Here is an 18,373-nt window from a genome sequence, read left to right on the forward strand (position 1 = left end):
GTGCCAAAACTGCTCCCAGGAAGTATTTTTCCTCCCTTACAATGAGCAGCTACTAGTTTAATTACAGCTGAAAGCCATAAACTAAAACAAGTTTCACCTCAGCACGAGGGAGAATTTCTTTACCTTGGGGTGGCAGAGCACTGGAACAGCTGCCCAGGGAGGGTGTGGATTCTTCGTCTCTGGAGGCATTCCAAACCCACCTGGATGTGTCCCTGTGTCACCTGCCTGGGCAGGGGGGTTGAACTGGGTGATCTCCTGAAGTCCCTTCCAGCCCTAACTATCCTGTGATTCTGTAAATAAACTACTTTCTTTAACATGTAGAGCCATCAATTACAACATACAGGATGGTGGCAAAAACAGAACAACTTCTCTGTAAATAAAAACCATTGAAAACCCTTTATAGCCATTATGAAACATTATCATACAGGCATTTCTTTGGGGAAACAGAAAGAAAAAGAAAGAACAATACCTTTTAACCAGGACCACAGTCACATCTTGTTCATTGAAAGATAACATGGAGCTTAGCTCTCATAAACACACAGAGATTTTCCTGCAGACTCAAAAGCATGGAACCCTATTGCATAAATCTCAAACCTTCCACATTACATTTTATTTCAAGAGAAGAAAGAAAATTAATAAAAAATAATAAATGAAACTAAAGAGTTTTATTTATAAAGAAGAAATAAAAATACCTCGATTTTAGACCCCCAGGAGCACCTACAAGACCCACAGCCCAGCATCCCACTATGTTAAGTGTTGCACAAACTTAGGACAAAAAACTGTCCAAACCATCAGTAGGGAGAGCACAGAAACAAGGCTTGAGAGAGGAAGTTACACTAAAAAAATTATACAGACCATTGAGCAGGGCTCAGCATGGCTTGAGAATCTACTGGCTTTACAAGTAAATTAAGCTTTAAATATTTTAACACCACTTTCAGCTATTTGTAGTTTCACAGTCTAAAATGTGTAATTTGAGTTAAAGCAAAAGGGGCTGTTCAGAGAAGGCAAAGCAAAGAAAGCATTCCTCAAGGAAAAGCTGAAGAGCACTGGAGTCTGAATTTCCAGTAACTAGCACCAGCAAGAATCAGACTAGCTTTGGGAACTACAAAATCACTAAATCACAGATTAAATCCCTCCAGAGACTTAAAAACAACCAGCTGCCATCTTTGTTAAGCATCAAACATCTCATGAGATGAGAAAATATCCATATGACGTTTTATCATGTCCAAAGCTCTGCATGCTACTAAACTTTGGAAGGCTCTCCCTTCAGTTCTGGGGCACTGAACTCAAATTCATGCTGAGCTCCTCCCTCTGGGACCAGGTTCTTTCAAATCTCTTGTATCCTGGTTGACAGCTGGGAATTAACAGCAGTGGAAAGGAAAATCCAAAATTTCCTAAATATATATAAATATATTTAAGGACTGTTTTAAACTTTATTTATATACATATTTTAATATGTATTTCATTCTTCAGCCACTTTTGACCAAATCAGGGGGTTTATGTGCTCTCTCAGCAGCCTTGGGGGAAGACAGAATCTTGTTCCCAGAAAAGGGAAACTGAAGCACCCGCTCAGCAGTTACCAGCATTGACTCACTACAAACCAGTTCATGGTTGGGTTTTCTCCCCCAACTGTAGTTTGTAAACAAAGAAGGGCTATTTATCTCTGCTGCTGTTCCCAAAATTATTTTTATATAAACAGACATTTTTCTAATGCTCCATCTGGAAAAATCTGACATGGGATTTGCAAAGTTCCTGTCCTGCCTCTTGATGAAAGAGGAAGAAGCACAGAAGCACAAAGTCTGGAAATTCCCATTAGACCTGTAAAACTCCACAATCTGGTGATAACTGACCTAAGTTGGGAGGGTAGGGGGGGAAATTAAATAATTTTGCATTTCCAGAAAGTTTTAATCCAGTTTGGGAGACCTCCTGAGATTCCCTAGGAGTCTAATCAAACTGTGTGCTGAAAAATAAGTGAACTGGGCAAGGGAACAGATGGATAGCTGAACCAAAGGTGCCACAGTCACATTACACCTTCTGAAGATCTAGAATTTTCCAGTGATAATGCTAGAAAGCCTCTGACCAACTCAGGAACCACAGCTCCTGTCAAACAATACCACAGTGTCCCTTCTCATCAATTAATTTGCTTAACAAGTAATGCACCAGGAGAACAAGGAGGCTGTTTGAAGGACTCGTGGTGGGGACAAAGGAAGGCTTGTGAACTTCCCCAGAAATGCCACTCAGCCATGCAGGAAGATAAAGCTGACATGGATGTTCTGGACAGAATAATGCTTACAGCTGTTCTCAGTCTGGTTTTATCTGGTCACTGCTGAATTGTAACAGAGCTGAGCAGTTCAGCAGCACCAAAAAATGCAAATACTGCTCACAACATTTATGCTGACAAAGATTAAAATGTGTGATGGCAGGGTGATCTGCTCAGACCATCACCTTGTCAGGGAAAAAGGGCAAAACAGGATTGGGGTGGTGGCTTGACTGCAGGGACTGCCAAGGACATGGCCAGTATTGGTCCACAATTTCTGTGCTCCTCCTGACAACCAGGAATTTTTGTTTCATGTTTTTCATACATTGCAATTGATTTGGAGCTGGCACCTTGGTGCTGTTTTCAGTTTGTGCAGTGCTTAAAGTGGGGACTGGGTCCACAACTCTGTCTTACAAACAGCATCAGCACCATGCCATGTGGGGAATACAAAAAACCCCAAAACCAAAACAAATTCAAAACTGAGCTCTGCTACATGCACTGAACCTGTCAAGTTTACCTTCCCTCCATTCCACGGGATTAAAGCCTTTGCAAGAGATGAAAGACACATTCATACCTAGGCTGGAGTTTACAGTCACCAAGGAGCTAATCATACAAGTGACATAAATCCTAGTCTAGACAAAGCTTTGTACACTGAAAGGAGTAATAATAGTGCCATGGCATGAAATACAGCTTCACACCCCTCAATAACAGATGTTGGGACTATTTCAGGGAGGATTTTAAGCACCAGAGGTTCATGCTGGCTTTCTCCCTAGTCAACACACCAAGAGCCCCTCAGATAAGAATCTAACAAGGCCATCTGAGATATTTACAAAGGTCATTTTGTGCACTTGTGTCCCAGCATTTCAGGACAGTGTATTTGTTAGCTATTGCAGTGAAAACATGATGGTCCTCAGCTGTATTTTCCAAAAGTCTCATCCCCAGACCAGCCAATGCCCGTGATTCTTGTTCTGTCTGACCAATTAACACATCCTTGGATTCCCCATGTGGGAAATAATCTGTTGCACTAAGTGAGGAGAGGGAGCATAGCAGATCAAGAAACAGGAAAAGAATGAACACAAAGTCAAAGCACTGTGTCCCCCACACAGTCACTGTCAGGAAGCCAAATAGAATGCAAAATAGTCAGCCAGGGTTAAGGAAGTATCCTGAAAAACTCTCTTGAAGAAAATGCACGTCTGTACAAAACAGCAATTTTCAAAAAACCTAGATCACAGAAAGGTAAGGATAGAAAGCAAAATGTTTTTCCCAGTGTTAAATCTCCAAACCCAGGACCTAACAAGGTACTATAAATGCCATGTGCTGAAAAGCAAGAAATGTGGAGTTAGAGATTGCTTTTTGGGGAGATGGATACTTTAAATCTATCCTGCTTTATGGGAAGCAGGAATAAATCTAAACTTCTCTTGGTGTTAGAGAGGCTGCCCAGCAGTCATTTCTAACCTTAATGAACCATTTCTACCAGAGTAAGAGCAGAAGACAGAGCAGGAGGAGCCCAGCCCTAAGCACCCAAAGTTTAGGTTTTCTTAACGAGAGCCAAACGTAACTCACGGTCCCTAACTCAGCACACAGTTTATTGGGCAGGGGAGTTCAACCCCTTGGAAAGAAAAGACCCTGTAGCTTTAATTGGTATCTCCAACCAACTCATAGAAAACTTTCACAAAGCTGCCTGCTTGCAAATTATGCTTGAAACACAATTCACTGCTGGCTATAAATCACTGGTGCAATTACCTGTAAATGTAAAACAATGCCCTCTTCCCTCTGGTGCCAAAGAAGGGATCAAACCTGTTATACAGGATTTGCAAGACCAAGAAACAATAATTAATACTCATTTTCCTTTCAACTCTCCTGTATGGCCAGTCCAAAAACCCAAACCTGACAACATGGCTGTTTATCAATTTATTAATGGTTTTCCTGTGGGAGGAGGTGAAATAGAAGTAGTGCGGGATACTGAACAAAAAATAATCTCCCATTTGGAAAGCCTTAATTTGCAAATTGCCCCAGAGAAAATTCAAAAGCCTTCTTAGAAAGTGAAGAAAGGGAAGTTTTTGAAGACAGTCACTACTGGAACCCTCCCTGCTGATGGGGTGGCCCAGAGCTCCTCAGTAAGGAAGTGGTATGACCTGATAGAACATTACTGTAACACCTTCTCAGTGACAAAAGGAACTATAAAAAAATCTGACCATTCAAGAAACTGAGAGCTTGGCTAGTAGCCAAAACAAACCTGCCTTGGTAACCAAAGTAGCCTCCCCTTTCTCTCCCAAACAGCAAATCCTTGGTTCAAGAAAAGGATAAGAGATGGGGAGTCAATAGTAGTTTGGAGTGTGCTCATAGCTGTTTGGGGTTTTCCAACTTGACGTACAGATTGGCTCTCTTGTTTGCATCTACACTGACTCTTGTGCTGTGTTTAAAGGAGGAACAGAGTGGCTCCCTTTTTGGCAGCAAAATAATTGGGAAGTTAACAGAATTCCAGTCTGTGTTACATGCTGGATAGTTCCATCATTTTAACCTCCTGCCTCTTTATGGCAGATTCTGTTGTGTTTACTTTTCACCGAAGAACACCGCAGGACATGAAGATTAATTGCTGAATCCCTCATCGAACCTGTATACAGTCATGGCACAGGACCTCACTGTCATGTTTTATATTGTGAAATCCAAAATCAGAGTTGCTAGCTAAACTTAGCTGTTGTACAATTTTTCCCATAAAACAGTAAAAACAATACAAAATACTGGGGATAACTTGATGTTAATTTTGTAACACCTATCACCCAACCATTGGTTGGGTGAGTCTGAAAATTTTTGAAATTAAACCTTATGTAATTAGAAAAACTGGCCAGCAACAATATTGTTTAATTTGGCATAGTTTTTCAAACAATAATTCTTTTAAGAAACGAAAGATAAGAGACATAAGTGGTGTTGTAGGAAAAAAGGATTAGGAATTTTGAATAGCATTGATTCAGAAATACTGATGAATAAATTGGCTATAACCCTCAATTACAAGAGGAGGTGAGGAATGCACCCTTCCTACTGAAATTCGGAAAATAGTCTGGGATAGTGCCACTAACTTTGAAAGAGAATTCCAATCCTGGTGGAATCTGGTAAATTTTACCTACAACCCCAGCACAAACACAGCCACAGCCTTTGTACTGACGATATGCAATGCTTCAGTGCATTCAATATTCCCTCTCATTGCTTTAGGGTTGAATCACGACGGAGCTGTTCTCTGTCCTTTGAGCATAGAGAATGGGCCCACCAAATTGGTGGGAAGTGGTAAACTTAATTTGGAAACTTGCATTGCCTGGGAAAAACAGGCGTTTATCTGTGAAAGTAACACAATCAGAGCTCAAGATATTTGCTTAGACACAGAACAGAAGGTCTGTAACTTTGAAGTTCATCCAAACAAGATTCCTGAGACAGTACTGGTGTATATAGGCAATGGGTGTGCATGCTTAAAAACCACTTGTGATAGTGTTTTCATAGAGAATTTAGTAGTGAGTACTAAAAATCATTCAAATCTTTGTGTTTGTAACTTTACTAAAATTGCAGGATGTGATTTTTCTTTTGAAGCCCCAGCTACCTCTCATCCCCTTCTACAGTCCAATTACACACTGATCCCCCATCTACTGCCTACTCCCATTGGGATGAACCTCTCTCTGGTAAAGCAATTACTGTTTCACCAAGACTTAATTGACATTTTGAAAAAGATTAAGAAAAATGGACAAAAAAAACCCCCTTAATAACTGTCCATCACAATGTGAAAGAAATACATCGTGTTCTGGAAAGAGTAAAAAGAGTTGCTGAACACAGGTGGTAGGATATTCTCTTTGGGTAGTCACCTACTGCTACAGGTGTCCTAAACAAATTGTGTCATCCCATCATTGCCCTGTTGATTTTGGTTTTGATTGGTTTTGTTTTATCAGCAATCCTCTACATTATGATTTGGAGAATGATGAAATAGTTGACACAATTGACATCTACATCGGATATACACAAATCAGTCACTGCTGACATCCCTAAGGTTATTGACACAAAGGGAAATGTATGATTTAAAATAAAACACATTTTCAGTTAAAATTACTTATTTTAATTGCCTTGGTTTATTAGTATTAATTAAAATTGCTTATTTTTGTTTGTGCTGCATTTTTTAATATTGATTAAAATTATTTTTCTTATATTTTGAAAATTAATTTAAAATTGCTTAGTTTCATCATACTGTATTTTGAATTGAAATTTATTATTGTCTTTGTAATCAGAAATTGATTGTTTCTATGCAATGAAAAAAAAATTGAATAATTGAAAATTGATTATCTGTTCGTTTTCTTTTTCTCTTTTTCTTTCCCTTATCTTTTTCCTACTTTTCTATTCTGTCCATCTTCCTGTCTCTGTTTTCCAGGATATACTACCAAATCGGATGAATCCTGAAGACTTCAGAACAACGCCATGAAGGAGCGCTGCTGACAATGATCGTGAGTCACAGGGCGGTGTAAGGGTCGGTCCAAAGATTCCCTGATCTCCCTCACGAACATCATCAGAGACCCTGAGACCCTTGAGACCCCAGGACCCCACCTCTCACTTTGGACAGGAGTTTTCTGGTCTGGCCACGGTGGATGCTTTCCAAGGAACTGTGTACAGGTGTGCTTGCCTGAGCTTGCTGCTTCCATGGTACTCTGCTCTCAAGCAGAGTGCTGGTTCTAGTGTTCTGTCCTGCACCTGATTATTGAAGCCACAGGCTTCTGAACACAATAGGTCATAACTCTCCCCACCTTTTGGCCAGTGGCCATTCACGTTGGAAATGGACTATAAAAACTATTACTTTCTGAAGAGACTTTTGAGATCTTTCTCCCCATGGATGGAAGACATCAACGGGTGACCCGAGGACATCCCATCTGTTGGTAGCTATTCCCCCCATTCTCTCCCTCTCTCTCCTCTTTTTCTTCGTTTCCTTTATGTCTCTCCCTCTCCCCTCTATCACAAACTGAGTTGTTGGCACTTAATAAACCACATTGCTGCCTATTGCTGAATAAAACTTTAGTCCCTTCTCGTTTGTCTTTTGCACCCTGGGGTCAAACGAACCATCACGACCCCCACTCAGGTTGTGCAGACTGTGATACCAACCCAGCTGTGTTCACTGGCAGAGGGAGGAGAGAGGGCTTTCCCCTGCCAGGTGCCAGGACTTTTCTCCCCGTCTCCTCACTTCTCCTACTCTTCAGCCAAGTGTGGTGTCACCCTTCTGCAGCTCCTGCTGCCACAGAACCAGTCTAGCTGTGGGAAGTATCTTGGCACATCTTCAGATACAAGCAAAACTCCCTTCCTGACAGGCATGAGCCCCTGCAGCATCATGAGACCAAGTTCAGCAAGGGCCAGATTAAATCTGGGATTTATTCATACTGATTTTGAGCAGAAGCTTTGCTCACTAGACAGCACTAACTTTGCCAGCCCAGGATGTGTCAGGGTGAGGTTGCTCTGAAGCATGACTATATTTGCTATAATCCCAGATCCCATGCTGGTGTATTAAGATAAAAACGTGTCGGAACTTTTAAATTTATTTCTCTGGATTTCTTTTCGGTACTGATTCAACACCGATACTAGGATTGGTGTGATAAGAGAAGGCAAGTTACATTATTCTAACTGTGCAAATACAGTTCTAGCTGGTTTGGGGGATTATTTTTCTCTGCACTTTTAACTGTGAAGTTTTAACACACCTGGAATTGCATCCAGTGGAAAAGTACCTACTGGGCTGCTGCTAGCTGTGCTGAGGAGCCCTTGAAATGAAAACAAACCAACCACAAATCACACTAATGGGAAGGCTGTCACTTCTGGATTCAACCCTAGGAATGAAATATAATAGGAGAAAATAAATATTTGCTTTAGGCCCAGACACAGAAAGTAAATCATCTGCGGAGAGAATGACATTCCTCTCCTCCCCTTCATCCCAAACTAGAGATCAGGTCTATTGACGTGAATGAAAGGAAAGAGAAAGGAAAGAAAAGCCAAATCCATAACACAAAAAACAGAATAGCTGTATATTCCTTGCAGACTATACATACCTATTGTATCTATTAAATACATGAGACAATTATCCAGAAAATCAGACACCTCAATTCAGCTGCAAATTTTCCACAGATTCCTTGGAGAAACGAGGGTGGGGCTGTTCCATATAGAAGGTATTTTGTAAAATTATATACATAAACATCTGAAGATTGAAATACTCTGTTTCCTGACCTAGTATCTCAAGCTGGACACCTAAGAAATAGAAAGTCTCCCACCTTGGGCTTGAAGCTCCTCAGAAAGCACAACTCCCCCTCTCCATTCCCCACAGGTCACAGCAGCCAAGGCAAGGCAAAGAGCTGCCCCCACTTAGGTGCACAGCCCCTGACTTTGAAAGGATCAAAACATACTAAACAGCAATAAAAACTACTAATAATATCCATCACAAACATCACATCATTACAGTGGGGGTTTTAGCTTCGCTTTTAGATGATCCAACCCCAGGCTTGAGCCCGGTAGGACCAACCACTCAACAACACATATTTAGATACCAAAATTAACAACTTTGAATTACATGTTGATACTTTTTGAAATACACATTTCTAATCCAGGTATTCAAATAGGATGTGGGACTTTCCTCAAAGTTTTGCTTTCAATGGAAGCTGAGCAGTGGAAAACCCAGTTTTGACACACTTGTTAGTTCTGTGGTTAGAAAAGAATAGCTGTATAGTTAGATCTCACAGCCTTCTGAAGAATATATTCCAGTCATCCAGAGCTCTGGTATCTGGCAAATCTTCAATATCACATACTTGCTGACTACCCTAGTGTGCTCCAGGATAATGCTGAATTATGAACCCAGCCCTTGGCACAAAGTGTTCCCATATTCTTTTCAAAAGACTTCCCTCCTCCACCCAGAAAGTTAAAGAAGCGATTCAAGGCCCACTGTGGAAATACAAAGTTTGTGTTTTAGCTAAGAGGAGTGAAAAGCAGGGAGAACAGAATTTTATAGAGAAAAGGGGAATAAGCCAGTAGCTCTGATGAGAAATTAGAGCAGGGAGGGTGCTGAGGCGACATGGAAAAAAAAAAGCTGTCTCTTATCCTTTCCATACAAAGAATTGAGAGCAAAATAACACTTGCTATGCCCTAAACTGCTACCTCAAGCCATATCCACAGGGAATATGCCTACTCCTGGCAGGTGACAGGCATCAGGATATCCATGCCAAGTAAAAGGGTGCCATTCTGTGGGGAAAATTCTGCTGGTCTCTTCATTTCAAGGTGGAGCCACAGTATTGTTACAACTCATACCACACTCTATTGGTTTCTGATCTACTTCCATTCCTGTCTCTCCACTACCTTTTATGATTGCTAAAGTCACAAAGGTAATCTTAAAGAAAATCAAACAGCCTTTTCAGATCATTTTCTGTGATTTTCTTCCGAATAAAGACACTTGGCAGAACCTTCAAGTTCAGTATCTCCAGTTAAGCCCTTAATTCCAAGAATAGAAACTTAAATTCAGATATCCACACACCTGAGCCATTGCTGAGCATTGTTAAAAGACCCTTATCTTTAATTAGAGAGCAAAGCCCTGTGATTTGAGGCATCTGAGCACTAGAGCTTAAAGTCGATACCAAACTCTGCAACTGAACAAAAGGACCCTTTCTGGCTTAATATAGGGCTGGCAGGTTGGAAATTCCAGCCAAACATTCCCTCAAGTTTCTATAATGAGTCACACCAAACACTGGTTACCTTCACGGCAACAGGTTCTTATGCAAGAAATGGAAGGTAAAAACAAAAATCACTAAGACATCACAAATCCACAGTATTTGTGCAAAACCTGTATCCATGCTCAGTATTAACTAGACATGTCAGGTTTTTACATCATATTAGAGACCATACCTAGACAGGCAGAACTGAGGTTTCATTTTGCATACAGGTGTGTGTCCAGGTTCAGATATACAATAGGTTATTTTTAATTTTCAGGAACAAGTTGACTTGCTATAACTCAAATTCTAATATCAATGTACTCACAAGGAACCACACAAAGCCCTCAGACAAGCAGGACTGCAGTATTCTATTAGAAAGGTGATTTATCACTTTGGCATTTCTTGATGTTTTGGAGCCCTTAATAGACTGGAACAACATGCCAGTTTTGAGACACCTCACAGTCTGCCTCTGCCCACTAGCATTTAAAGACTTGGTTGTTAAGAGTTAAAAATTCCACTCCTCTTTTTCCCCAAGACTCTCTAAAAGCTCTACTGCTCCTATATTTTTTCCCTCAGGTCTGGAATATCCAGGTCTGGATCTATTTTATTTCAAACCTTTATCCTCCCTATGATCTGAAGAGCCTAGCCCTCCTTCCTCCATAAGGATTTTTCAGAGGCTTTATTAAAGCAGCTAAAATATTTTTAGAAAATAAGGATGCCTAATCTAGCTCTGAAAAAGCACATCTTTAACTATCTCAAAAGATTTCTGAAGAGGAAATAATCCCCCTTGCTTCACTTATACTAATTAGTAACCTCTCACCCCCTCACTATAATGGTTATGAACAGCATAAATATAATTTAAAATTTAGTAGCAAGCTGGACAAGATAACGTTTTAAATCAAACCCAAAGTACTTAATTATGTCAACACACAAAGAACCAAAATAATAGAATGATACTTATTTACAAACTCTTTAACCTCTCAGGTAGCAACTTATTTCAGAAAACACTACAAGAATTAAGGCTTTTCTTAAGAAAATAAACAACACTTCAAACATAGAGAATGCAAGGCTGCTTCCTTGCAAAAGTGAAAAAAAAATCCACAAATGCACATACCATTTCTAATGAGGCTTTCAGTCCTTACCTCATTTGAGAAGTATGAAAGAGATGATGTTCAATTATGCCTTATCTTGACCCTCGCTTTCATCCATCAGCTTCATCAGAGGTTTACTCAAAGGAGGTTGTAGCACTGCCAAATTTAAATCCCTCTATGGGCTCACCAAACAATCAAAAATTTGATTTTTTTGCTCCAGAATAAGAATGTTTCACATATTATGTCAACATAGAACATAAGTAGAATAATAGCCTTTAAACTTTCAGTTTTATTCTCTGAAAAGTACTCCACAGAAACAAACCTTCCTGAGGGATACCAATAGGGTATGTGCTAACCCAGCTCCCTTCAGGAGGGTTTAAGTAATCATCATTTAATTTGGAGCACTTGGAGAACTGTGGCCATCATTTCAATGCATTGTGATTCATAACAAGAAACACATGACAATAATTGTAAGCTTTAGCATAATGAAGTAAACATGTTTACATTTACTTTATTATCAGCATAGTTACGTTCCTATAAACTTTACCCACCACATCTTGTTTTTAAGGAGAGGATATTACTTCACCTCTGATGGTAACATATAGAAAAGGGAAAGCATATTCAGCAATCTGGTAGCATATGGAAAAGGGAAAGTATATTCAGCAACCTATTTCTTCTTGAATGCCATGCTTTGTGGCTGGATTTAATGAAAATACACTCACTAACAGGATACTGAGCTATCAGCTCAAATTTGGTGCGACCTCCCTTGTCTAAACTGTATCACAACATCTAAAGTTTCTCTATCTTGGTTTTTACACCTTTTACCTATTCTAAAGAGCAGCCCCAATACATGATGTAATGCTTTTCCATGCTATTTGCTGAACTCTTAAGATTTTTTCCAGGAAAGGTGAGGGTTGTTTCCATTCTACAATGCTTGAAAGTCATAGATTGATTGTAGCAGCCTTATTTCTCACTCCTGCTCTGGAAGACACAGATTGGTTTGCCTCAAGCAGGTCTTGGTGATCTATGCTTCTCTGCTTCCATCAGTGAAATAAAAAAATAAATGCCCAAGGAAGCACAGGCAGCAAAGAATCGAAGCAGATGGATTTCCGCTCCCAAGACCACATCCATCACCTGTACAAAGTCTCCTGCAAGAGCTTCCCGGCTGATTTACATTTGACAACAGCAATTGTGATTGCTCAAAGGCTCTGAAGTGCTGAGAGCAGCAAAGGTATCCATCATACCATGCTTTTCATAGCAGCTGGGGCTAAATAAATTACATAACATGTTGCATATACTCACTGGAGGCCTGCCCACTACACTTTGGCCTCCACTCTGACAGCATTAGAAACAAAGAAAGCTAAATATGGCAGCACTGTATGACATTGGCATTATTCAGCAAAGCTTGAGAAGATCCTGGTAATTTCAGAGATGAATGCTCACCTGCACTTTAAAACATGGGTCTGCAGAAAACCCATTTTGTCAGCTGATTTTCAGCATGTAAAATAGGTGAGATGGTTAGAAGCCTCCCTTGCATTAAAAGACAAGATGCAACCCAACACCACTGGCAGTTAAAGCCCTGTTAAGAGTTTTCTCATGGATAATAACAACAGGCCTCCTGTGACACCAGCTGGGATGACCCATACACTGTGGTCTCAAGCAGCAGTTCCCACCTATAAACCCTGTACATCATTCCAGGACTGCAGGAAAGATTTTATTAAGTAAAAAAAGAGATGCTGGTGGAAAAGGGAAGTGATTTTTCTCAGGCTTCCCCAGCTATGGAGCAATCTATGTCACGATCAGCAGGAAATGACCAGAGACCTCACAAGGAGACAAAGAGTCTGTAACCAGAAATATTTGGAAACCCTCCTCTTACTCATTTGACCATCTCACAGAAGCTATTAAAGTCAATGATCTCACTAGAATGGCAAAAATAGACAGTTCATTTTCAAATATAGTTCCATATATCCACTTTTTTTCTCAGGGACCTCACACGACATCTTAAGAACTGACAGCTTCAAAGGAGAAATATTCAACACTGCAACTTCTATTCAGCACTATTTCCTCCTCAGTTCTCAAGGCAATCAGAAGAAACTGAAGGGAGAAAAAGAAAACCACCAAGAAAATATGAGAAGAATTTAAGAACTGAATTAGAGTGGGGAGGGTAAGGAGTAAGAAAGAGAAATCAACAGAATAAAACACAAGATTCAATCCTACAAGCAACTATTTTTTAATTCACACACTTTCAGCAATGCATAGCTGCTTTAAATACCAAAGAGTGAAATGCAGGCTTAAAACCAAATCCATGTTTGGAAAATGAAGTTGAAAACAAACCCAGAAAACAAAATCAACCCTATCTAGTCCAACATTATTGAACCCGCGTTGAAATATATGTTTAGATCAGCTCCCTCAGATGAGTACTAGTTCAGAATTAAATATTATTTAGCTTCACCTCAAGTGCTGTGTGGTTACCCAGGAATAAAATCCTCTCCCTTGCAGACAGGGCACTTAGGGAGGAGGTTACTCTTCGACAACGTATCTGAAATAGCCACTAAATAATGAAGTCCTGCTAATTTCCAGCGAGGAAAATAGGAAGCTTTTTTGTGTACCAAAACAGATCCTAATATTAAACCACTACTGCTAAAACTGAAAAGTATCTTGTAATATTTTTTTTTTTTTTTTTTTTTTAATTTTCATGTATGACTTTTTGGGGGTTTGGATAATTTTTTTAATTCTTGGAATTTGCATAAAGAAAGCTTATTTTCTTTCTGAGAGTACAGGAGGAAGAATGTCCTGAAATACTTTTGCACAAGTGAAAATTTGGGGGGAAACATTCCCCCTTTCTCCATTGTTGAATATTAATTTTCCTGCTTTCTTAAACTGACTGAAAAGTAACCCCCCAGCATTTCAAAGCTCAGTTCCATAAGTAATGTTTCTAGCTAGGTATGAAAAATATTTATACTTATACATAAAAAAGGATTTATAAATACAGTTAATCGAGATTCTGTCAGAGTGTTCAGATTACTTTGCACCAGAAATTTAAATTGTAAAATCCTTAATGGAACCATGAATCTGATTAAAAATAATATCTTGACAATTTCCTAGTCATTCACCTGACAGCACTGGGAAGAGCAGCCTGAGAACCCCCCTAACCTGTGCTCTGTGAACCCATGAAACTGGCGGGATTTGAGGAAAACACCTGGAAATCCACCTCTGGCTGATACAGAACAAAGAGCAAAACTATTTTCAGATTTGGGACCATTGTTACTAGTCATGTTTAAGAGACATTTGGACAGGACCCTTAATAGCATGCTTTAATTTTGGGTTAGCTCTGAAGCACTCAGACCAGATGGTTGTTGTAGGTCCCTTAAACTGAAATACTCCTATTCTATTCTATTCTATTCTATTCTATTCTATTCTATTCTATTCTATTCTATTCTATTCTATTCTATTCCTTTGAAGGGGGAAATAAAAGCACCTAGAGAGACTATTAAGACTGTCAGCTGTGGCTTTCTTGGCTGTCAGACTGACCTGAAGCCATCTCGCTCTTTTCTGATGCTGCCTGCATTTCTCTCTCATGTGCACTGGGAAAACCAGGATTGTTTTTCCACAACAGTCATAGCTGAGCCTCACATACCTGATTTTTAATCTGCCACCTAGAAAGGTTAGCTCTAAGTCCCCCCACACACCACAGTGCTGTATTATGGCAAGGGAGATGTGTCACATCTCAGGCCCCTGTGCTCAAGAACCTGCCGAACCTGCTGAACCTCCCAGCACCTCGACAGCAGCCCAGCCTCTGGCCCCACTCCTGTCCCCTGCTCCTAAAATAACTTCACCACACAGAAAGGTCTGACACATGCAAACAGCAACAAGCAGTTAGATGAATCACCCTTGGAGCTGCACATGTCACAGTCATGATTTCCAAACAGGAATTTTGCAATCTTTCAGAGTCACAGCATTTGTTTGATAAAGCTTTGGTCTCCTGTCCTCCGGTCATGAGCCTGCTCTCACACTGGAACCAGGGACAAGCACTGCTGTCTGCAGCCTAAGAGGCTTAAATGGTAATTTAACTTGGAAAGGAGTTAAACCATGGGCTACACTTCCAGTGATGTCAAACTGCTGCTGTGAAAAATTAAGAGGCATCCAGACTATTTTTTGTGTTTCACAACAATTAAAAAACCAAGTGTGTTTTCTTCTGCCTAAGTAAAATGATGACATACTCCACATCCAAGGATGGGTCAGGCTGGAAGGGACCACAGTGACTCATCTGGTGCCACCTCCCTGCTCCAACAGGGCTATCCCAGAGCACAGAGCACAGCATTGTGTCCAGAGGGGTCTGGAATATCCCCAGTGAGGAGACTCCACACCCTCTCTGGTCTCTGTTCAGTGCCAGGGCACTGCCCAGGGAAGAAGTTCTGCCTCATGTCCAGGTGGAACTTGCTGGGCATCAATTCAGGTCTATTCCTTCTTGTCCTATTGCCTGGCACCACCAAGCAGAGCCTGGCTCCATCCTTTTACCACCCATCCTTCCTGAAAGAGTCTACTTTCATCATTGGTAATGGTAAGGATGTCTGAATTATTTTGAATGGATGCTTTTTGGAATTCTTGGAATTTTTGCTTTTTATCCCACACATTTTATCTTAAAATTTTAAAATTGTAACTGATTACAACGCAATTTCATAAGGGTTCTTAAGTTCACATTGAGATTTTCCAGTTGCTCTCTTGACATTATCATTACTCATGCATCATACACAAATGTCTTATGCCAAATATTTGGGAGGATGTGCCCAAATCTCTTCTAAACTTCTAATATCAGTTAAAAACAAAAAAAAAATTGTTTTAAAAACATATAAAATGAAGAAGTCTGGCTTTGGGTTTTCACTTCCAGATACACCTCCAGTTAGAGCAGAAGACCTAATTTCTAGTGAAAACCTCCAGGGTTTTGTGGTTTCCTCAAAGCCTTTCTCTCGGGGCAGAAAGCAGACACGCTTCCAGGATGCACAGATTTACCCCCAGCAGAAGTTCTTCCAGAATCTATCTGCTATGGATACCAAACACCAAAAACATTTCTACCACCACTGGAAAAAGGCCAGTGCCTTCCTTGCAGTGTTATCAGCATGACTGACCCTGTGAGTCACTTCTGCAGTCACTCATTCCATTTTGCAATGGAATGCCAGTCTTGACTCCAGCTCCTAGGTCAGCCCCTCCCTCCCAGATGTGGAAGGAACCACTCACCCATCACCCTTTCAAAATATTGTTGTGTTGAAATAAACCAAAGTAGCATAAAATGGGTTTGGAAAGGTGAGACCAGAAGGCACGTTGTGTTTCATGGATGAACTCAGGAGTTTAGGATGACCCAGATGACATCATTGTAGGGTCTGTGGTTTCCTCTTTCCTCTCAAAATCCATCCCTAACTCCCTGACAGCAGAGGAGTGATGTGTTTGTACAGCCCCACCCCTCACCTGATGGACAGACCCACCCCAGCATCACAGTCACTGCAAAAAAAGCAATCACTGACGCTAAAAAGTAAGCAAAACAACCTTTAGGGTTTTTCTTTTGTGTCTGGTGTGTACAGTCAGAGATGTTATTTCTCTACAAAGAACAAAATGTTGTTATTATATTTCTCCTTTAACCCACAGTCAAGAAATCTGTTAATCCCTGTCCTTTGGTGGGGAAAGCTTTGTACTTATCTCTCCGCTGTCCTAACCATTTATGCCTGGCTTTTTAAGGGAGCTGAAACCTTTTAAAAGACCTGGAATTGTTTATGCAAAGAAGGCTAAAGGCCTCAAGCTAGCTGACACTAGTCCTTCCACATATTCTTAAGGTAGACATATGGGGAAAACAGGTCAAGGAGGATAGAAATTCTGCAGTACTTTCCAGAGAATCATACCATCCTTTAATACAGTCAGGAGAGAAACCCTGAAAAATCTCCTTTGCCTTCCTCTATTAATCAAAGCATCAGGGTCCTTTGGATTGTGCAGTCTGATGAGGAAAAATTTTCCTGGTGAGAAGCAAATGCTTCTCCTCTTCACTACTGGCCCAAACAAGACATTCAGTTTCACATTTAAACAGGATAAAATAATTCAGCCTACCTATAGAGAAAAGTTTACAGATAGTTAATGCTGTGTCTAGATTATTAGCAGGGTAATTCTAAAAGGCTTCTGGTAAACTCTGTTTTCTTTTTATCAGCAATATCCTGGATTTGCTTTTCTCTGTGCCGGTAGGACAAAACAACACTTTAACCACCCAGCACAATTTTAAGTGCAAATAATAAATATTTCATGCAAAATGCCTATTATCCCATGCAAATACAAAGTTTCAAGATAATAAATCAGTTTGAAGTACTTCTACAAGGGTCATGAATTTCCATTAGTGATTTCTATTACGCAGAAATTCGGTTGATTGCTATCTCATTCCACGAGTCAGAGAAGTTCAGGTGTGGTCAGAGAATTGCATCTACTAGATTGTCACACCCTGGAAGAGTGAAACATAAATGCTCTCTCCAGATGTTTCCTATGTAATGGGAAAAAAAAAAAGCTACAGCATTATTTTCATTCCATATTCTTGAGAACATTAAAGATGGACAAATGCATTTCACTTCCTCATAATTTAATTTGCAGGTGAATGGGGAGAGTTTAATTTTTTACAAACTTACAGGAGGTTTTTTTTTCCAATAGGTCCATTTTTTGCCTCTGATCAAAAGGTTACCGCCCATGAATTTTAATGAGAGTTGCTTTAACCAGTATAAGCATGAAAAGCTTAACAATACAAAGGTAGAAGGGGAGTTACCCAAAGTTCTTCCGTGATCCTTAATTTTAGAAACTTAAGGGAAGCCACATTACTGATGCTAACTAACAGCACAAATGCTTAATGGCAAAGTGACAAAAGATAACCAACCCAAAAGCTACACAGAAAACCAGCCCAAGCTCACGACTGAGACACAGGACCTCCTCTTGCTCAGTTCCCAGTTACCACGAGAGTGTAGTCACATGTATTTATCAATTCCATCCCTGTTGGATCTATATTGTTGTGGTCAGCCTCCACCCCTCTGCTCTCTTTATTTTATAGGAGAATCTGTATTCCTGTTTTGTAACCTGCTCTGGGAAGCAGCTGCCCAAGCCAGGGTCTCCCCCTCCCTGTTGCCTCTGGAATGTGCTGTATTTTATCATTTATTTTGGCAACAATACCTCCAACATGTTTTTATTTGCATTTCAGTATGGCTTTTCTGGTTTTACTGTTCTGCTTGGGTGGTTTTTCGACTCTTGATACCTGATGAATTTCTGATCCCACTGAAATATGAAATTAAGGTACAAGCCCTTGG

This window comes from Catharus ustulatus, chromosome 4 (assembly GCF_009819885.2).
Source record: "Catharus ustulatus isolate bCatUst1 chromosome 4, bCatUst1.pri.v2, whole genome shotgun sequence".
NCBI classification, from domain to species: domain Eukaryota; kingdom Metazoa; phylum Chordata; class Aves; order Passeriformes; family Turdidae; genus Catharus; species Catharus ustulatus.